At 45.1% G+C, this 22,696-nt stretch overlaps 1 protein-coding gene across 1 annotated transcript in view; it reads left to right on the forward strand.

The window, feature by feature from the left end:
• The window catches only part of LOC126346176 (prenylcysteine oxidase 1-like), a 90,464-nt gene that overhangs the window by 14,148 nt on the left and 53,620 nt on the right, over positions 1 to 22,696 (forward strand). The window lies entirely within an intron of this gene.

A 22,696-nucleotide genomic window follows, 5' to 3' on the forward strand; every position in this document is an offset into this window, starting at 1 on the left:
AGCTTCAAATCACATTAATCATGGAATGGAAACACACAGCAACAGAACGTACCAGGGTGACTTCAAACACTTTGTTACAGGAAATGTTCAAAATGTGCTCTGTTAGCGAGGATACATGCATCTACCCTCCATCGCATGGAATCCCTGATGCGCTGATGTAGCCCTGGAGAATGACGTATTGTATCACAGCCGTCCACAATACGAGCACGAAGAGTCTCTACATTTGGTACCGGGGTTGTGTAGACAAGAGCTTTCAAATGCCCCCATAAATGAAAGTCAAGAGGGGTGAGGTCAGGAGAGCGTGGAGATCCGCCTCTACCAATCCATCGGTCACCGAATCTGTTGAGAAGCGTGCGAACACTTAGACTGAAATGTGCAGGAGCTCCATCGTGCATGAACCACGTGTTCTGTCGGGACACCTTAGTTCTGGAAATCTGTCTGGATACAGCTATTGCCCCGTGCTAATCCATACATCAAATGGGCATCTGCCAATTCCACATTTGTAAACATTGCACTGACTGCAAAACCACATTCGTGATGAACACTAACCTGTTGATGCTACGTACTGATGTGCTTCATGCTAGTTCTGTAGAGCAATGAGTCACATGTCAACACAAGCACCGAAGTCAACATTACCTTCCTTCAATTGGGCCAACTGGTGGTGAATCGAGGAAGTACAGCACATACTGATGAAACTAAAATGAGCTCTAACATGGAAATTAAGCGTTTCCGGACACATGTCCACATAACATCTTTTCTTTATTTGTGTGTGAGGAATATTTCCTGAAAGTTTGGCCGTACCTTTTTGTAACACCCTGTCTATGATACAACATGTAAATTTTTGTTTAGTTTGGTTGGTGATCATGAATATCGCAATTTTTCCCCTAATCTGCTATCATTGCTTGTCATTTATAAAGAATATAAGAGTTTTCGTAATGTAGATACATGGTAAAGGAGGGTTATTAGAGATCTTAGACAGAACTTTATAAGAATCTCTAGATTTGCAACCAAGCATAATTCTGATGACATTTTTTCAGTGTGATAGATGTCTTAGAGTTTCGCTAAAATGTGACCACGTATGCGATTTGAGATTGAAAGTTGGAATGATATTACACACTTTACTGTTTCCTCATTACAGCAGGATTGTAGTAAGCAAAGAATATAGCAGGTATTGCTCAATTTTATGTTAAGATAGTCTATATGGTTATTCCATTTTACAACACTTTGCAGACAGAATCCTAAGAATTTGGTTTCTTTACTGGTACCAATTGACACAGCATTGGTAGGGAGAAATGTGATGTACATATTGTTATTCATTGTGTTGTGAAATTTTTGTGCATTATTTTTTTACTCTTTTTTAAAAGCTGATTATTCTGTGCCTGGTTGCTAAGTTGTTTTGTGACAGTGTTTACTGATTGCTGTTATTCTATAATGCCTTCCTCTTTTAAAAGAATTGTGGTGTTTACTGCAAATATGATCATTTTATGAGCACCCACATTTAAGCTAAAGTTGTTAACATAAAAAAGAACAGAAGTCCTTCATTGCTGATCCTTGAGGTACACCATATTTAATTAGATTATGCTCTGACAAGTGTTTAGTTGTTGGTTTGCTGCTAATTGTGGAAGTCCTAATCCCACAGAGACTCATATTATGCAACTTCAGACAAATAAAAATTACGTAGAGGCACTAGAAAATGATGTTAATAGTGGCCAGTTAAATGAAATACACTGAGTAAAATTCATAGGGATCCAGTTGAATACAAGCTAAACTGAAGCTAACATACAGATGAACAATCAAGAACTTGATTACATGGTTTGTTCTTAAAAATCTCTCTTATTGTGTTGACTTGAAGATCAGGGTGCTGACTTATTTTGCTTCCTTCATGTCCCAGTTTGTCATGTAGGATAATTTGGAGCAATTCAGTTAAAATAAACAGTTTTTTCAGCCATTAAGATAGTTCTTAATGATAGGAGACAGGAGTTGGCAGCCATATGCTGATGTTTTGGGCAAAGTACAGTGTGTAATTTACCTGTGAAACTCATTGTAACTAGAATACACATCCCTCCCTCAGACACTGCTTCTTCTATAGATATGATTTTACTTTCAAATGTCCACTCATATAACTGTAAGTGGGGTGTTAGTGGCAGATCTACAGGAGTTGGATTAAAATATAGAAACATTGCAAGAAACATGTTCTTGAACATAAATGCAGGTGCCAGAAATCCTGCAGTTTGTGCTGTTGTATTTGGCCATGAACATCACCTGTGCAATGTTCTTGGAAAATTGCAAGTGTTAGTCACAGTCAGGACAGTATTCAGTGAAGAGTTGAGTGCATTATGTTGGTACTAAGTGTACTTGAGTACTTGAATTCAGGTAACTTGTAGGCACTCATATGGTGAGTGCTTCTGTAACCAAGGAAGCCGAAGTATGTGGTGTTTCAGGAGGCTCTATATCGAAGATTTATACCACATACAGGGAAAGCAGAAAAGCATCATCTGCTAAATCACAATGTGGACGAAAGTGTGCATTGGCTGATTGTGACGGGCGGTCATTGAAGAGGACTGTAATGAAAAATATGAGGAGGACAGCTGCAAAAGTCACTGCAATATCACACACGTGAATGCTGCCAGCATCTAAAAAACATGAAGGAAGCTCCATAAACAGGGAATTCCAGAGCAAACTGGAATTCCGGAACTACTCAACAGTGATGGGGAATGACCATATTAGGTAAATGTGGCACTGAAGCCATAAAACCTGGACTGTGGAGCAATGGAAGAAAGTCATTTGGTTGTACGAGTCTTGTTTCACACTGTTGCCAACTTCAGATCAAGTTTTCAATCCAGGAGTGAAAGATAGTGGCAGTTTGGTGATGATTTGGGCAACCATATCATGGTATTCCATGGACCGCATGAGTACTCTGTAAGGTTGCATGAACACCAATGATTATGTGACCATTTTGGCTGATCAGGTCCATCACACGATACAATATTTGTTCCTCAGTGGTGATGCTGTGTAAAGATAGGGCCACTGTTCATACAGCTTGCGTCATCCAGTACTGGTTTTCTGAGCTTGAGGGTGTATTGTCACATCTCCCTTGACCACCACAGTCACCAGATGTCAATGTTATTGAACCTTTTTGATCTACTGTAGAGGGAAGGTGTAGGATTGCTATCCATCTTCACTTTCATTACCTGAATTTGCCACTACTCTCCAGGAAGAATAGTACAAGATTCCCTTGAAAAATGTACAGGACCTGTGTTTATCCATCCCAAGATGACTGGAAGCTGTTTTGAATGCCATCAGGTTTCCTACACCATATGAAGGATGGTAAAGTGTTTTTGGCATTTCCGTATTTTGGCCAACACTTGTATGTGCTCTATACAAGAGAAGCAGGGCAAGGGAAAAATAGTGTACTACACCCATCCCACATATCAAGAGATACAAATTACATTGATAAAACACATTACCTGGCCTTGGACGTAATATATGTTTCCTCCTGACAACTGTTAGAGAACCAACCCCTCTCATGGTGATTCAAACAAATATGCACTGTGCATCATTGTTGTTAGAGGTGACCAGAAACCTCTGTATTTGAGCAAAATGAAAGCCCTGGCCCAGAGACTTTAGCGACTCTATGACAGTCTAAGATATGTTTTGTTAAACTTATCACAGAATTGAAATCTGCATAATTCTCGTAAATGGCAAAGTGGCAGTTAAAAGTTTTGTTTATTGTTATGTGGAAACCATGTCAGGGCTTTTTAGATTGTGTGACTGCTTGTTTAAGATAATTCTATTCACAGAAGCCTTCAAAACATGTCAAACCAAAAGAAATGAGAGCATCGAGGTAAAAATCAGAAACTAACCTAGTCACATATCTGAAGTAAACATCAGTGTCTACAAAAGGACAGATTACTTGGAAAAGCTCTCACACACACGCGCGCCCACACACACACACACACACACACACACACACACTGTCTCACTCACTCTGTTACCTTAGTTTCCCCTCCTGCAAGTTCAGGGGTTAGAATAGGCACGAGGTATTGCTGGCCTGTCGTAAGGGGTGACTAAAAGGAGTCTCAACGCGTTTATGTGGTGGTCCCACGTTAGGTTTGACCTCCATTTTTCAAAATTTTCTCGAGGAGCGAGCCTACTCCAGGTGTTGGGTGAGCTCAACCTCCTGGGTGTGTTTTCCTCCGTTAAGTGTGCAGTATCGCTTTCTGCACTGATGATGACTATAATGGACTTCTTAGCTTGTTTGCACGTGATATGCAGCATGGTATCCAGTCCGTTGTGGTGGGGCCGCCATGTATCCTGTTGGTTGTAGCCCCCCTGACCTCAAGAGATCGATCTGCTGATGCCTGCATGGTTGCTCCTGACATATGTCAAGGAGTAGATGCCCATCCCCCAGGATCGTCAGGACTCCCGGCAATGGCCATCCTGGACAGGTGGCCTTTGCTGCTGCTGCTGCTGCTGCTGCTGCTGCTGCTGCTGGGTGCCACCTGTGGGGAGGATCCCTGGTCTTAGTGGGTGGCATCACGGTGGTGACATGTGACGAAGCTCTGTACATCATCTCTTGTGCTGGATAAACAGCAGCAGTCACTAATCATTTATGGGGTCAATTCAGTGCACAGAAATACGACCCCAAATCATTCACCTCCCTGACCAAACCATGGGAGGAATGCCAGGATAAGGATGGCAGCACGTCTTATTTGCCCCAGTACCTTGTATGTTGAAGAGCTGGTGGGAATCTTTCATGCTTCTGAAGCCTCAGTTTTTTGTTGAGCATTTAGAGGACAAGTTTGGGGAGGTGGAGGGATTGTCCAAAATGTGATCGGATCAGTCTTGATCAAAACAGCATCCTCTGCCCAGTCACGGGCACTACTCACCTGTGACAAGCTGGGGGATGTTTCAGTTTCCATTATGCCCCATAAGAGCTTAAATATGGTCCAGGGTTTCATATTTCACAGGGAACTGCTTTTGCAATATGATGATGAAGTTGTGTGCCAATTTAAAGCAGCAAGGTGTTCATTTCATCCGGTGCATCCACCAGGGTCCGAGGGATAATCAGGTTGCCACCGGTGCCTTCATCTTGGCTTTCGAGGGTGACATATTACCCGAGAAGGTCAAGGTGATGGTCTACCACTGCGATGTGAAGCCGTATATCCCAATACTCCATGTGCCTCGCCTCCCGTCTGTGTCAGCTGCAGAGAGTACAATTCGCCTTGCTCGCCATACTGCAGGATTCTCCAGAAAGAAAGGAAAATAATGAAATACAAGACCCTGGACCAACTGACCTACACCGAGACTAAGAGAAAATATAAGAGGCTACATCCTATGCATATGACTTCAACCTATGCCGCCAATACAACAAAGGTTCTACCATCTTCTGTTCCGCCGCGTACAGTTGGCTCTCAGAGCCATCAGATTCCACGTGCTACCTTTATGGTGGGGAACACTTCCCTTCCTGTTGCTCCTCACCATCTATTTCAGGAGCAACCCCCCCCCCCCCCCCCGTCCCCTCCCCCTCCACCTCCCCCTCCAAACATCGGGGACTTCAGTCCCCACTTTTCAGCCAGAGAAGCGAATGTCTTCTTCGGCTCCTCTCACTAGGAAGGGGTCTCTTGGGTCACTCCCTCCCAGGTTCCTACCAGCAGCAAAGCTGACACCTGCCAGTGGTTGAAATGACCACAGGTAGCTGGTCGTAGGGCTTCATGATCCTCCTCATTCCCTGAGACTGAATCACTGAAGCCCTCCCAGCCGAACAAACCTAAGGAGTAGTGAGAGAAACCAAAAAAGAAAAAGACCCCCAAGAACCAAAGCACTGCGGTGGCACCCACACCACCGCCACCTACAAGCTCTGCATCTGAGGATGAAGTGCAGATTTTGGCCTCCACTGACGACATAGATCTCACTGGGCACTCAGACCCAGGTACTCATCTGGTGGCAGCAAGTGACCCTGAGGCATAGACTGCATCATTGAGTGTTTCATGCCTTCCCATTCTCACGATCACGTCATCCTCCAGTGGAATTGCAGCAGTTTTTTCCACTATGTGGCTGTGCTACGGCAACTGCTAAGCTTTACACCTGCTTTCTGCTTTGCCCCCCAGGAAACCTGGTTCCCAGCAATGCGGACCCCTGCCCTTCTTGGCTACAGGGGATATTACAAGAATCGTAGCGAATGTAATAGAGTGTCAGGTGGAGTTTTGCGTCTATGTCCTGAACTCGGTATGTAGTGAACCTGTGCTCCTTCAAACTCCTCTTGAAGCTGTGGCTGTCAGGGTACGGACAACACAGGAAGTAACTCTCTGCAAATGGTGCAGTACCACTAAATGTATTGGCTGCACTGATAGAGCAACTCACTAAACCTTTCCTACTTTTGGGAGATTTTAATGCCTATAACCCCTTTTCAGGGTGGCACTGTGCTTACTGGCTGAGATAGAGATGTCGAAAATTTACTGTCACAACTCAGCCTCCACCTCTTAAATACTTGCCCCCACACATTTTGGTGTGGCATATGGCACATATTCGGCCATTGATCTCTCGGTTTGCAGTCCTGGCCTTCTCCCATCTATCCACCGGACAACCTGTGTGGCAGTGACCACTCCTCCGGCATCATGCCCATGGATGCCTACCCAGATGGGCCTTAAACAAGGCAGACTGGGTAGCCTTAACCTCTGTTGACACCATTGAATCTCCCCAACATGGTGCCATCAATGTTGTGGTTGAGCAGGCCACTAAACGATCGATTCTGTGGTGGAAAATGCGATTCCTCATTCTTTAGGTGCCCCAGGTGAAAGACAGACCCTTGGTGGTCGCAGGATGTCGCTGAGGCTATTAAAGAGTGTCGGCGATCTCTAAAACGGCACCCTTCCCTAGAGCACCTAATAGCCTTTAAGCAGCTCCGTGCCTGTGTTCGCCAGCTTATAAAACAATGGAAACAGGAGTGTTGGGAGAGATACATGTTGACTATTGGGTGCCATACATCACCTCCCTTAGTCTGAACGACGATCAGACATCTTCTCGGGTACCAGATGCCAACAGGTGTCCCTGGCGTGAACATCAGTGGTGTGTTATCTACCGACAAAAATGTGATTGCCAAGCACTTTGCCGAGAACTATGCTCGAGCCTCTGCATTGGAGAACTACCCCCCAACCTTTCCCACCCTCAAACGGTGGATGGAAAGGAAAGCCTTCTCGTTCACTACACGTCACAGTGAACCCTACAACGCCCCATTTACAGAGTGGGAGCTCCTCAGTGCTCTTGCACATTGCCCCAACACAGCTCCTGGGCTGGATCAGGTCCACAGTCAGATGATTAAACATCTCTCATCTGACTACAAGCGATCTATCCTTGCCATATTCAACCAGATCTGGTGCAATGGTGTCTTTCCATCGCAATGGTGAGAGAGCACCATCATTCCGCTGCTCAAACTCAGTAAAAACCTGCTTGATGTGGATAGCTATTGGACCATCAGCCTCACCAACGTTCTTTGTAAGCTGCAGGAATGAATGGTGTGTCAGCAGTTGGGTTGGGTCCTGGAGTCATATGGCCTACTGACTCCATCTCAGGGCGGCTTCCGCCAGGGTCGCTCTACCACTGATACTCTAGTTTCCCTCAAGTCTGCCATCCGAACAGCCCTTTCCAAATGCCAATACCTGGTTGCCATCTTTTTTGACTTATGTAAAACATACAACATGACTTGGTGACATCATATCCTTGCCACATTGTATGAGTGGGGTCTCCGGGGCCCACTCCCGATTTTCATCCAAAACTTCGTGTCACTCCATACTTTCCGTGTCCAAGTTGGTACCTTCTATAGTTTCTCTCGTATTCAGGACAATGGCATTCCAAAGGGCTCTGTATTGAGTGTCTCTCTATTTTTAGTGGCTATTAATGGTCTAGTAGCACCTGTAGGGCTGTCAGTCTCACCTTCTCTGTATGCGGATGACTTCTGCATTTCATATTGCTCCTCCAGTACTGGTGTTGCTGAGCGGTGCCTACAGGGAGCCATTCACAAGGTGCAGTCATGGGCTCTAGCCCACGGCTTCAAGTTTTCAGCCGTGAAGTTGTGTGTCATGCACTTCTGTCGGCATCATACTGTTCATCCGGAACCATAACTTTACCTTAATGATGATCCATTCACTGTTGTGGGGACTTATTAATTCTTAGGACTGGTTTTCGACACCTGATTGACTTGGCTACCTCACCTTCATCAGCTTAAGCAGAAGTACTGGCAGCACCTCAGTGCCCTCCGCTGCCTGAGCAACACCAACTGGGGTGCATATCTCTTTACGCTGCTGCAGTTCTATAGAGCCCTTGCTCAATCCTGTCTTGAGTATGGGAGTGTGCTTTATGCTTCAGTGGCGCCCTCAGTGTTGTGTGTACTCGACCCAGTGCACCACTGTGGCGTTCACCTAGCAATGGGAGCTTTTAGAACGAGTCCAGTGTCCTGGTGGAGGCAGGAGTCTCTCCATTGCAGATCCCACACGCACAACTGCTCGCCAGTTATGTTGCACACATTCGTAGTTTTCCTGAGAATCCAAATTACTGTCTCCTTCTCCCACCGGTGGCAGTTCATCTCCAGCATTGGCAGCCCAGGTTAGTGCTAACAATTGCAGTGCATGTGGGATCCCTTCTGTCTGAAGTGGAGTCCTTCCCTTTACCACCTCTACTTGAGGTCCTTTCACTTACACCTCCATGGTGTACACCTCGACTGAAGCTTCTTCTGGACCTTTTGCATACCCCTAAGGACTTCGTTAAACCTGCCGCTCTCCACTGTCACTTCCTCTCTTTTCTAGACATGTTCCAAGGCTGTGAAGTTGTTTACACCAATGGTTCAATGGCTGATGGTAATGTTGGTGTCGTCTATGTCCACAGAGGCCATATTCAACAGCATTTGTTGCCTGCTGGCTGCAGTGTATTCACTGCAGAGCTTGTAGCCATATCTCGTGCACTTCAGTACACCCGTTCCTGTTCTGGTGAGTCATTTATTCTGTGTTCTGACTCCCTTAGCAGCTTACAAGCTATTGACCAGTGCTACCCTCGCCATCCTTTGGTAGTGACCATCCAGGAGTCCATCTCTGTCCTGGAACAGTCCCATCGTTCAGTGGTGTTTGTGTGGACCTCAGGACACGCCGGAATCCCAGGCTACATCCTATGCATATGACTTCAACCTATGCCGCCAATACAACAAAGGTTCTACCATCTTCTGTTCCGCCGCGTACAGTTGGCTCTCAGAGCCATCAGATTCCACGTGCTACCTTTATGGTGGGGAACACTTCCCTTCCTGTTGCTCCTCACCATCTATTTCAGGAGCAACCCCCCCCCCCCCCCCGTCCCCTCCCCCTCCACCTCCCCCTCCAAACATCGGGGACTTCAGTCCCCACTTTTCAGCCAGAGAAGCGAATGTCTTCTTCGGCTCCTCTCACTAGGAAGGGGTCTCTTGGGTCACTCCCTCCCAGGTTCCTACCAGCAGCAAAGCTGACACCTGCCAGTGGTTGAAATGACCACAGGTAGCTGGTCGTAGGGCTTCATGATCCTCCTCATTCCCTGAGACTGAATCACTGAAGCCCTCCCAGCCGAACAAACCTAAGGAGTAGTGAGAGAAACCAAAAAAGAAAAAGACCCCCAAGAACCAAAGCACTGCGGTGGCACCCACACCACCGCCACCTACAAGCTCTGCATCTGAGGATGAAGTGCAGATTTTGGCCTCCACTGACGACATAGATCTCACTGGGCACTCAGACCCAGGTACTCATCTGGTGGCAGCAAGTGACCCTGAGGCATAGACTGCATCATTGAGTGTTTCATGCCTTCCCATTCTCACGATCACGTCATCCTCCAGTGGAATTGCAGCAGTTTTTTCCACTATGTGGCTGTGCTACGGCAACTGCTAAGCTTTACACCTGCTTTCTGCTTTGCCCCCCAGGAAACCTGGTTCCCAGCAATGCGGACCCCTGCCCTTCTTGGCTACAGGGGATATTACAAGAATCGTAGCGAATGTAATAGAGTGTCAGGTGGAGTTTTGCGTCTATGTCCTGAACTCGGTATGTAGTGAACCTGTGCTCCTTCAAACTCCTCTTGAAGCTGTGGCTGTCAGGGTACGGACAACACAGGAAGTAACTCTCTGCAAATGGTGCAGTACCACTAAATGTATTGGCTGCACTGATAGAGCAACTCACTAAACCTTTCCTACTTTTGGGAGATTTTAATGCCTATAACCCCTTTTCAGGGTGGCACTGTGCTTACTGGCTGAGATAGAGATGTCGAAAATTTACTGTCACAACTCAGCCTCCACCTCTTAAATACTTGCCCCCACACATTTTGGTGTGGCATATGGCACATATTCGGCCATTGATCTCTCGGTTTGCAGTCCTGGCCTTCTCCCATCTATCCACCGGACAACCTGTGTGGCAGTGACCACTCCTCCGGCATCATGCCCATGGATGCCTACCCAGATGGGCCTTAAACAAGGCAGACTGGGTAGCCTTAACCTCTGTTGACACCATTGAATCTCCCCAACATGGTGCCATCAATGTTGTGGTTGAGCAGGCCACTAAACGATCGATTCTGTGGTGGAAAATGCGATTCCTCATTCTTTAGGTGCCCCAGGTGAAAGACAGACCCTTGGTGGTCGCAGGATGTCGCTGAGGCTATTAAAGAGTGTCGGCGATCTCTAAAACGGCACCCTTCCCTAGAGCACCTAATAGCCTTTAAGCAGCTCCGTGCCTGTGTTCGCCAGCTTATAAAACAATGGAAACAGGAGTGTTGGGAGAGATACATGTTGACTATTGGGTGCCATACATCACCTCCCTTAGTCTGAACGACGATCAGACATCTTCTCGGGTACCAGATGCCAACAGGTGTCCCTGGCGTGAACATCAGTGGTGTGTTATCTACCGACAAAAATGTGATTGCCAAGCACTTTGCCGAGAACTATGCTCGAGCCTCTGCATTGGAGAACTACCCCCCAACCTTTCCCACCCTCAAACGGTGGATGGAAAGGAAAGCCTTCTCGTTCACTACACGTCACAGTGAACCCTACAACGCCCCATTTACAGAGTGGGAGCTCCTCAGTGCTCTTGCACATTGCCCCAACACAGCTCCTGGGCTGGATCAGGTCCACAGTCAGATGATTAAACATCTCTCATCTGACTACAAGCGATCTATCCTTGCCATATTCAACCAGATCTGGTGCAATGGTGTCTTTCCATCGCAATGGTGAGAGAGCACCATCATTCCGCTGCTCAAACTCAGTAAAAACCTGCTTGATGTGGATAGCTATTGGCCCATCAGCCTCACCAACGTTCTTTGTAAGCTGCAGGAATGAATGGTGTGTCAGCAGTTGGGTTGGGTCCTGGAGTCATATGGCCTACTGACTCCATCTCAGGGCGGCTTCCGCCAGGGTCGCTCTACCACTGATACTCTAGTTTCCCTCAAGTCTGCCATCCGAACAGCCCTTTCCAAATGCCAATACCTGGTTGCCATCTTTTTTGACTTATGTAAAACATACAACATGACTTGGTGACATCATATCCTTGCCACATTGTATGAGTGGGGTCTCCAGGGCCCACTCCCGATTTTCATCCAAAACTTCGTGTCACTCCATACTTTCCGTGTCCAAGTTGGTACCTTCTATAGTTTCTCTCGTATTCAGGACAATGGCATTCCAAAGGGCTCTGTATTGAGTGTCTCTCTATTTTTAGTGGCTATTAATGGTCTAGTAGCACCTGTAGGGCTGTCAGTCTCACCTTCTCTGTATGCGGATGACTTCTGCATTTCATATTGCTCCTCCAGTACTGGTGTTGCTGAGCGGTGCCTACAGGGAGCCATTCACAAGGTGCAGTCATGGGCTCTAGCCCACGGCTTCAAGTTTTCAGCCGTGAAGTTGTGTGTCATGCACTTCTGTCGGCATCATACTGTTCATCCGGAACCATAACTTTACCTTAATGATGATCCATTCACTGTTGTGGGGACTTATTAATTCTTAGGACTGGTTTTCGACACCTGATTGACTTGGCTACCTCACCTTCATCAGCTTAAGCAGAAGTACTGGCAGCACCTCAGTGCCCTCCGCTGCCTGAGCAACACCAACTGGGGTGCATATCTCTTTACGCTGCTGCAGTTCTATAGAGCCCTTGCTCAATCCTGTCTTGAGTATGGGAGTGTGCTTTATGCTTCAGTGGCGCCCTCAGTGTTGTGTGTACTCGACCCAGTGCACCACTGTGGCGTTCACCTAGCAATGGGAGCTTTTAGAACGAGTCCAGTGTCCTGGTGGAGGCAGGAGTCTCTCCATTGCAGATCCCACACGCACAACTGCTCGCCAGTTATGTTGCACACATTCGTAGTTTTCCTGAGAATCCAAATTACTGTCTCCTTCTCCCACCGGTGGCAGTTCATCTCCAGCATTGGCAGCCCAGGTTAGTGCTAACAATTGCAGTGCATGTGGGATCCCTTCTGTCTGAAGTGGAGTCCTTCCCTTTACCACCTCTACTTGAGGTCCTTTCACTTACACCTCCATGGTGTACACCTCGACTGAAGCTTCTTCTGGACCTTTTGCATACCCCTAAGGACTTCGTTAAACCTGCCGCTCTCCACTGTCACTTCCTCTCTTTTCTAGACATGTTCCAAGGCTGTGAAGTTGTTTACACCAATGGTTCAATGGCTGATGGTAATGTTGGTGTCGTCTATGTCCACAGAGGCCATATTCAACAGCATTTGTTGCCTGCTGGCTGCAGTGTATTCACTGCAGAGCTTGTAGCCATATCTCGTGCACTTCAGTACACCCGTTCCTGTTCTGGTGAGTCATTTATTCTGTGTTCTGACTCCCTTAGCAGCTTACAAGCTATTGACCAGTGCTACCCTCGCCATCCTTTGGTAGTGACCATCCAGGAGTCCATCTCTGTCCTGGAACAGTCCCATCGTTCAGTGGTGTTTGTGTGGACCTCAGGACACGCCGGAATCCCAGGCTACATCCTATGCATATGACTTCAACCTATGCCGCCAATACAACAAAGGTTCTACCATCTTCTGTTCCGCCGCGTACAGTTGGCTCTCAGAGCCATCAGATTCCACGTGCTACCTTTATGGTGGGGAACACTTCCCTTCCTGTTGCTCCTCACCATCTATTTCAGGAGCAACCACCCCCCCCCCCCCCCCCCCCGTCCCCTCCCCCTCCACCTCCCCCTCCAAACATCGGGGACTTCAGTCCCCACTTTTCAGCCAGAGAAGCGAATGTCTTCTTCGGCTCCTCTCACTAGGAAGGGGTCTCTTGGGTCACTCCCTCCCAGGTTCCTACCAGCAGCAAAGCTGACACCTGCCAGTGGTTGAAATGACCACAGGTAGCTGGTCGTAGGGCTTCATGATCCTCCTCATTCCCTGAGACTGAATCACTGAAGCCCTCCCAGCCGAACAAACCTAAGGAGTAGTGAGAGAAACCAAAAAAGAAAAAGACCCCCAAGAACCAAAGCACTGCGGTGGCACCCACACCACCGCCACCTACAAGCTCTGCATCTGAGGATGAAGTGCAGATTTTGGCCTCCACTGACGACATAGATCTCACTGGGCACTCAGACCCAGGTACTCATCTGGTGGCAGCAAGTGACCCTGAGGCATAGACTGCATCATTGAGTGTTTCATGCCTTCCCATTCTCACGATCACGTCATCCTCCAGTGGAATTGCAGCAGTTTTTTCCACTATGTGGCTGTGCTACGGCAACTGCTAAGCTTTACACCTGCTTTCTGCTTTGCCCCCCAGGAAACCTGGTTCCCAGCAATGCGGACCCCTGCCCTTCTTGGCTACAGGGGATATTACAAGAATCGTAGCGAATGTAATAGAGTGTCAGGTGGAGTTTTGCGTCTATGTCCTGAACTCGGTATGTAGTGAACCTGTGCTCCTTCAAACTCCTCTTGAAGCTGTGGCTGTCAGGGTACGGACAACACAGGAAGTAACTCTCTGCAAATGGTGCAGTACCACTAAATGTATTGGCTGCACTGATAGAGCAACTCACTAAACCTTTCCTACTTTTGGGAGATTTTAATGCCTATAACCCCTTTTCAGGGTGGCACTGTGCTTACTGGCTGAGATAGAGATGTCGAAAATTTACTGTCACAACTCAGCCTCCACCTCTTAAATACTTGCCCCCACACATTTTGGTGTGGCATATGGCACATATTCGGCCATTGATCTCTCGGTTTGCAGTCCTGGCCTTCTCCCATCTATCCACCGGACAACCTGTGTGGCAGTGACCACTCCTCCGGCATCATGCCCATGGATGCCTACCCAGATGGGCCTTAAACAAGGCAGACTGGGTAGCCTTAACCTCTGTTGACACCATTGAATCTCCCCAACATGGTGCCATCAATGTTGTGGTTGAGCAGGCCACTAAACGATCGATTCTGTGGTGGAAAATGCGATTCCTCATTCTTTAGGTGCCCCAGGTGAAAGACAGACCCTTGGTGGTCGCAGGATGTCGCTGAGGCTATTAAAGAGTGTCGGCGATCTCTAAAACGGCACCCTTCCCTAGAGCACCTAATAGCCTTTAAGCAGCTCCGTGCCTGTGTTCGCCAGCTTATAAAACAATGGAAACAGGAGTGTTGGGAGAGATACATGTTGACTATTGGGTGCCATACATCACCTCCCTTAGTCTGAACGACGATCAGACATCTTCTCGGGTACCAGATGCCAACAGGTGTCCCTGGCGTGAACATCAGTGGTGTGTTATCTACCGACAAAAATGTGATTGCCAAGCACTTTGCCGAGAACTATGCTCGAGCCTCTGCATTGGAGAACTACCCCCCAACCTTTCCCACCCTCAAACGGTGGATGGAAAGGAAAGCCTTCTCGTTCACTACACGTCACAGTGAACCCTACAACGCCCCATTTACAGAGTGGGAGCTCCTCAGTGCTCTTGCACATTGCCCCAACACAGCTCCTGGGCTGGATCAGGTCCACAGTCAGATGATTAAACATCTCTCATCTGACTACAAGCGATCTATCCTTGCCATATTCAACCAGATCTGGTGCAATGGTGTCTTTCCATCGCAATGGTGAGAGAGCACCATCATTCCGCTGCTCAAACTCAGTAAAAACCTGCTTGATGTGGATAGCTATTGGCCCATCAGCCTCACCAACGTTCTTTGTAAGCTGCAGGAATGAATGGTGTGTCAGCAGTTGGGTTGGGTCCTGGAGTCATATGGCCTACTGACTCCATCTCAGGGCGGCTTCCGCCAGGGTCGCTCTACCACTGATACTCTAGTTTCCCTCAAGTCTGCCATCCGAACAGCCCTTTCCAAATGCCAATACCTGGTTGCCATCTTTTTTGACTTATGTAAAACATACAACATGACTTGGTGACATCATATCCTTGCCACATTGTATGAGTGGGGTCTCCGGGGCCCACTCCCGATTTTCATCCAAAACTTCGTGTCACTCCATACTTTCCGTGTCCAAGTTGGTACCTTCTATAGTTTCTCTCGTATTCAGGACAATGGCATTCCAAAGGGCTCTGTATTGAGTGTCTCTCTATTTTTAGTGGCTATTAATGGTCTAGTAGCACCTGTAGGGCTGTCAGTCTCACCTTCTCTGTATGCGGATGACTTCTGCATTTCATATTGCTCCTCCAGTACTGGTGTTGCTGAGCGGTGCCTACAGGGAGCCATTCACAAGGTGCAGTCATGGGCTCTAGCCCACGGCTTCAAGTTTTCAGCCGTGAAGTTGTGTGTCATGCACTTCTGTCGGCATCATACTGTTCATCCGGAACCATAACTTTACCTTAATGATGATCCATTCACTGTTGTGGGGACTTATTAATTCTTAGGACTGGTTTTCGACACCTGATTGACTTGGCTACCTCACCTTCATCAGCTTAAGCAGAAGTACTGGCAGCACCTCAGTGCCCTCCGCTGCCTGAGCAACACCAACTGGGGTGCAGATCTCTTTACGCTGCTGCAGTTCTATAGAGCCCTTGCTCAATCCTGTCTTGAGTATGGGAGTGTGCTTTATGCTTCAGTGGCGCCCTCAGTGTTGTGTGTACTCGACCCAGTGCACCACTGTGGCGTTCACCTAGCAATGGGAGCTTTTAGAACGAGTCCAGTGTCCTGGTGGAGGCAGGAGTCTCTCCATTGCAGATCCCACACGCACAACTGCTCGCCAGTTATGTTGCACACATTCGTAGTTTTCCTGAGAATCCAAATTACTGTCTCCTTCTCCCACCGGTGGCAGTTCATCTCCAGCATTGGCAGCCCAGGTTAGTGCTAACAATTGCAGTGCATGTGGGATCCCTTCTGTCTGAAGTGGAGTCCTTCCCTTTACCACCTCTACTTGAGGTCCTTTCACTTACACCTCCATGGTGTACACCTCGACTGAAGCTTCTTCTGGACCTTTTGCATACCCCTAAGGACTTCGTTAAACCTGCCGCTCTCCACTGTCACTTCCTCTCTTTTCTAGACATGTTCCAAGGCTGTGAAGTTGTTTACACCAATGGTTCAATGGCTGATGGTAATGTTGGTGTCGTCTATGTCCACAGAGGCCATATTCAACAGCATTTGTTGCCTGCTGGCTGCAGTGTATTCACTGCAGAGCTTGTAGCCATATCTCGTGCACTTCAGTACACCCGTTCCTGTTCTGGTGAGTCATTTATTCTGTGTTCTGACTCCCTTAGCAGCTTACAAGCTATTGACCAGTGCTACCCTCGCCATCCTTTGGTAGTGACCATCCAGGAGTCCATCTCTGTCCTGGAACAGTCCCATCGTTCAGTGGTGTTTGTGTGGACCTCAGGACACGCCGGAATCCCAGGCAACGAACTTGCTGACAAGCTGGCCAAACAGGCTACATGGAAACTGCTTCTGGAGATGGGCATCTCTGAAACTGACCTACATTCTGTCTTACACCACAAGGTTTTCCGACTTTGGGAGACTGAATAGCATATCAGTAGGCAGAACAAACTGTGTGTCATTAAGGAGACTGTAGATTTGTGGATCACTTCCCTGCAGGCTTCTCGCATGGAATCAGTTGTCCTTTGTCAGCTCCACATTTGCCATACATGTCTAACACATGGTTACCTCCTCCGTTGTGAGGACCCACCTCAGTGTCGCTGTGGCTCACAAATGACAAGTCATCCACCTCTTACTGGACTGCCCACTTTTAGCCACTCTGGGGTTGACTTTTAACTTTCACAGCACCCTACCTTCGGTGTTGGGAAACAATGCCTGAACAACAGCTTTAGTTTTACATTTTATTCGTGAGGGTGGGTTTTATCATTTAATCTAAGTTTTTGCGCATGTCCTTCATCCCTCTGTGTCCTCCACCCTAGTGCTTTTTGGGTGGAGGTTTTAATGTGTTGCAGAGTGGCTGGCTTCTCCTTTTTATTTTCATGGTCAGGGAGCCATGGTAATCTGCTTTCTTGTTTTAATCTCTTCTACCTCTTTCTTGCTTCTCTCTGCAGTTTTGTCGTCGTCTTTTGTTCTTTGTAGTGTTTGTTGCCTTTCCTTAGTTCTTGTCGTATTTCTGTCCTTTTGGTATTGTGCTCTATGTCTCTTTTGTTTTCTTCTTATCCCTGTATGATTGTTTTAACAGGAACAAGGGACTGATAACCAAGCAGTTTGGTCCCTTCCCCACCTTTTAAACCAACCAACATACCTAACCTTTGTTTTAGTAGCCAGTGATGCTAACTACTAGAGTGCAATGGAGCCTAAGGGACCAGAGATTTTAGTAGGGATCTTGTTCCAGATGTCACTGACTGTGATATATTCCTAGATGCCTAATGTAATATTTGTTCTCAAAACTTTCTAAGTAAGTTTTTGTAAGATTCTTCAGGTGTCTGCTAGTACGTGTTTTGCAGCATTTCCTTGACACACTCCCATGGATCAAACAAACCTGTGACCATTTGTTCTGCCCATCTATGTATATGTTTAATATTCACTATTAGACTTATTTAGAATTGTTCAAGAACAATTTCATCGATCTTCTTAAATGAAATAATACAGATGGGACCTGTAACTGCCCACACACACTTTCATTCACAAAATATGACGTACCTTACTTGAATAATTTAGAGAGTGGTGGAAAGGCACTTGTATCATATAATTTTCAAGAAACAACTAAAGCTTTTTTTAACCTTTTCTTAAGTCATTGGATGAGCAGGGAAACAGTAAATTTGCAATATAATGCTTACCATGTAGGAATACTTTTATCGGCGACCTTCTGTATCTATACTGTCATTTGCTTAAAACTTGCCTCCTCTCTAAGAGGTGCTTTGTTCCATTTGATACTTTCTTTACTTTTGATGTTTTTGTACCAATAACATCTTTTGCTGTGTGCATAATTATTTTTGCTAAGTGATCTCCTCTTTCAGCTACGTCTGTAGAGTGTTCATTTTCTGAGATGTTGAACTTGTTGCTTAGTTTAATTTGGTACATCTACCTGTTTTAAAGAAATTCTCATGATTCTATGTTTCTGACTTCATGCCTGGTGGGATTTAATTTCTACTTTTGTATCTAATTTTTGTCTGTGCATTATGAGTCTGTAGTTCCTTGCAATTTAACACCTTTTAAACCCATCACGTGGTGAATATTTTCTTTGTTTGAAAAAAATTTAAACAATTTAATTTTTTCTGCTTGAAAAGTCCATTTTCTGCTTGTTCTCTTCTGTAGAAATGGGTTATGGACAAACTTATTGATGTCGTAAACTTAACTAACATATGACCTTGATAATTTCAGGTATCATGCACCCATTTTATTTATTAATCAGATTTTGAGGGACTATGGGGGCAGAGCTGTTTTGTCATGGAATAAGTCAGTGTGTAGTTTAAACAGTGATTGAAAAATTTATGAACAAAAGAAAGAAAAGAATTAATTAAAGAAAGAATATATGAAAAATAGCAAATCACAGAAAAAAGTTCTCAGCTATTGTGAGGAACTCTTGTATAAAATGAAAAGAATGTACCACAAAAAACCTTTCATGTTAGATTTGAATACTTGGGACTATTATTTTTTCTTATTTCTGCTGGAAGCCCGTTGAATGGCGAACACCTATCTATACAATTTGGTATCCCAGTGCAAATCATTTTTCGATATAGTATTCATTGTATTCTAATACAATCATTTTCTGGTCTAAGAATATTGTTGGTGAGTGCACATGTTTGCCCCATTATGTGATGACATGAGAGATAATAGAGTAACAGTACACAAGTGTTTGCATTTCAGTGTTCGAAACATTTGAGCTTGGTCTCATAGTGAAGGTAGCAGAATTCAGTTTCTGCACAATATCTTGAACATAATACTTCCAAGAAAGCTAATTCTTTCAAGAGAGCTCTCAGTCCTAAAAGTTTAAAATGACCAACTTCACTGATGTTTGCTTTTACAGAAGTTCAGTTTCAGAAGCTTTATGTGTTTTAATTTTTTTGCAGTTACACTTTAATCTGTCCTCTAAAAGTCATGTGTTGATTTTATCTATTAACCAATTTGCTTGTTCATTTTCATTCTATTCCATGCCTTTCACAGAAACACTTGTCATCTGCAAAGATTAAACAAAATCATTTGTCATCTGTAAAGAGAGATTTTTGTGACAGCTATCATTTTTAGTGGCAGATCATTGTTACACATATATCAAGGAAAGCAACTGATACGTGTATGGTGTCTGTTCTTTCAGACATGTCTAAAAGAACAGACACCATGGTGGACCATGACTGTCGTGAAGAATCAAATTTCAATGGATTACAAACATCAGCTAAGCAGGAGATCTCGGGTTCGAATTACAGTCAGGCATGCATTGTTTCAACTCTCTCCATTGATTTCTATCAACCAGCTAATGTTTGTAATTCATTGGAATTCCATTCTTCACAGCTGTCACAATCCACCGTGGAGTCTGTTCAAAAGAACAGACACCACACACACATAATTACAGTGATCACAAGCCAAATATCATTTCTGTGTGGGTGCACACCTACACTCAGGTAGGGAGCACTACTTTTGTAGTGTGTGGAATAAGTTGCAAATGAGAATGTGGTGGAGAGTGTGCTTGGGATAATTCTGCGCAGTTGCGCCAGTTCCTGTGTTGTCGTTCCTTATGGGTTTGAATGCCTGCCTAGTAAGTCGTAGATCCTGGGTTCGAATCCTGGTCGCTCACACATTTTGTCAGCTCTCCCTGTTGATTTCTATCAATGTCCCGTACACAGCTGATGTTTTTGATTCATTGAAATTTTAAAACAGTTGACCCAGAACAGAAACTTCCACTTTCATAGATTCAAATTGTTTTCCCTGTTTGTCTCGCATACATGACAATAAATTTCATTTTATGTGGATACTACTTTCCTTCAGTCACACTGCAAATCTGACAACAGATTATGTGTACTGAGATGTGCCTTTACACTCTTATACACTGCTTTGTCAAAAAAATTTAAAAATCCCGATAACAAAGGAATTGAGTGTTAACTGTCTGCCCTCTCACTTTTTCCCTTTTTACAAAGGTGTGTCACTAATGAAAATTTGTCTGTCAGGAAATTGACCACATCTGACACATTGCTCTGGTGGCTGTGCACACAATTATTAGATGGTGCATCAATTCTCATAACCCTATGTGATACTTCACTATACTCATGGGAGCCTTTACTCTTTGGTGATTAAGTAATTGATTCAATTTCATCTTTGATTGTTCTTTGTAGCTGCATGTGGTATGTCTTAGAGCATCAGCTTAAGGGCTCTGCTTACTTATCTGTACATATAAAATTTTGGTGCAATTTTCTGGCTGTTGTGCAAAATATTTAATAATGAATTTTTGTGGGTCCCTAACAGTTTCAATCTCCCACATGAGAGGTGTAATATCGAACATTCGCATTCTGCCCTTGTACACTTTCACAATTGACCATATAGTTTTAATTTTGTTCTGAGAGCTTGCTATTCATTTGGTGTAATGCATTGTTTTAGTCAATCCAATGATGCTACTGCACTTTTCAGTATTGTCAGTAGGAACTGGGCTGTAACTGCCCTTCATACTTCCTCGAAGTGACCGCCTGAGTGTTCTCAGTCCACTACATGTAATATTCTTTCCCCTGGCTGAAATACCAATGTCCTAGCAACAATCACTCATCAGCAGGTCCTTAGAAACGGTGCACAAGTCTGCCAGGCCCCAAAGAGTAGAAACAGTAGTCAAAATTGGCAGATATATTTTCACATTGGTCTCAGCCAAGGCCTGTTTGCTTGTTAAATCTCTGTAAAAATCTTAATGCATGACCAGTCTACACAGTAATAACATATTAGGAGGGACATCATATCGGTATTGTTATTTAGCTGTCTGTCTATCGTGGCTCATAATGTAGCTTGCTGAATAAGTTTCAAGTGCTTTCCCATAAATGTAATAAGTATAACAGATACACATAACAAAGACCGTAGTCATTAGTAGTATATTCTCCTTTACTATTCACAACAGTCCACCAAGGCTGGGGTAACTTTTTGATTCTGCTACTATGAAATCACATCGTTTTGAGGTGAAGAACATGTTGACCCATGTTCAGAGCAAATTTTCATCCAGGAAGGAAGTTCCTTGAAGGTTGTCCAATAGAAATCAGGAAAGGTGAAAGCATCCAAGATGAGGTGATTAAGGGGTGTGTGGAATATCTTCCCAATCCAACTCCTGTATAGCATTTTTTGGCAGTCTAGTAGAATGCAAACAAGTGTTATCATGGATTAACATCACTACACACAGTCCTCCTGGTCACTGTTCTCAGATTACATCTGCAAGGTGCCTCAGTTGTCAATAATAAATATCAGCAGTGATGGATACACCTTGGGGAAGCAATTTATAGTACACCACACTGTTACCTAACATTATCTTTAGTGGATCCGCACAGGTCTTTGTACGGAGAGTTGCTGCTTTGTTTGGGTTCAATCATTCCTTTCTTTTCCTTATGTTAGCATAAAGACACCATTTCTCACCAGTAACAATACAGTATAGGAATGATTGATGTTACTCATGAGCCACTTGATGATGAGCAAGCAGAGATGCATGTATGGGCACCCGCTGATTTTTGTGATTTTGGCTTAGAGCATGTGGTATCCAACCACTCAATCTTTGAATCTTCCCCATTGCATGCAAATGTCTCATCATGGTGGAATGATCACAGTTCATCATGTTTTGCCAGTTTTTGAGTACACTGATGTGGATCATTGTGGATTAATGTGTTTAAATGATCTTTGTGAAACCCAAAGGTCTTCCTGAATGTGAAGAGTCATTCATGTCGGAATGATTATCTTTAAAACGAGGAACCAATTTTCTTGCTGTGCTCTGTCCAGTGGCATTATCCCCCTACATAGTGCAATTTTTTTCTGGCTGCCTTCTCTGCTGTTACCCTTCTATTGATTCCAACAAAAGAATTTCTCCAATTGGTACTCCATTTTCTAGCATCCACAGCTCCACTAATTCTCCCCAAATGATAAAACGACAATATGTACACTCAAATAGCACCAGTGAACTAAAAATAAAAGATGATAAACAATAAATAAAGCCAAAGCAACATGTGAAACAAAAACACTACAAACTTATGAACCAATCTAATACATTTGGTCAAAAAATGAACCAGACCTGTCTCACTGTGCTGACTGCAGTGTGGGACAGTTAGCAGCTCATCCATATTTATTCCCTACAAAGTGAACAACCAAGACTATCTAATGGTTGCTGAGTGCTGCATCCAGGAGATTC

The sequence above is a fragment of the Schistocerca gregaria genome, chromosome 1 (genome assembly GCF_023897955.1).
Source record: "Schistocerca gregaria isolate iqSchGreg1 chromosome 1, iqSchGreg1.2, whole genome shotgun sequence".
NCBI lineage: Eukaryota > Metazoa > Arthropoda > Insecta > Orthoptera > Acrididae > Schistocerca > Schistocerca gregaria.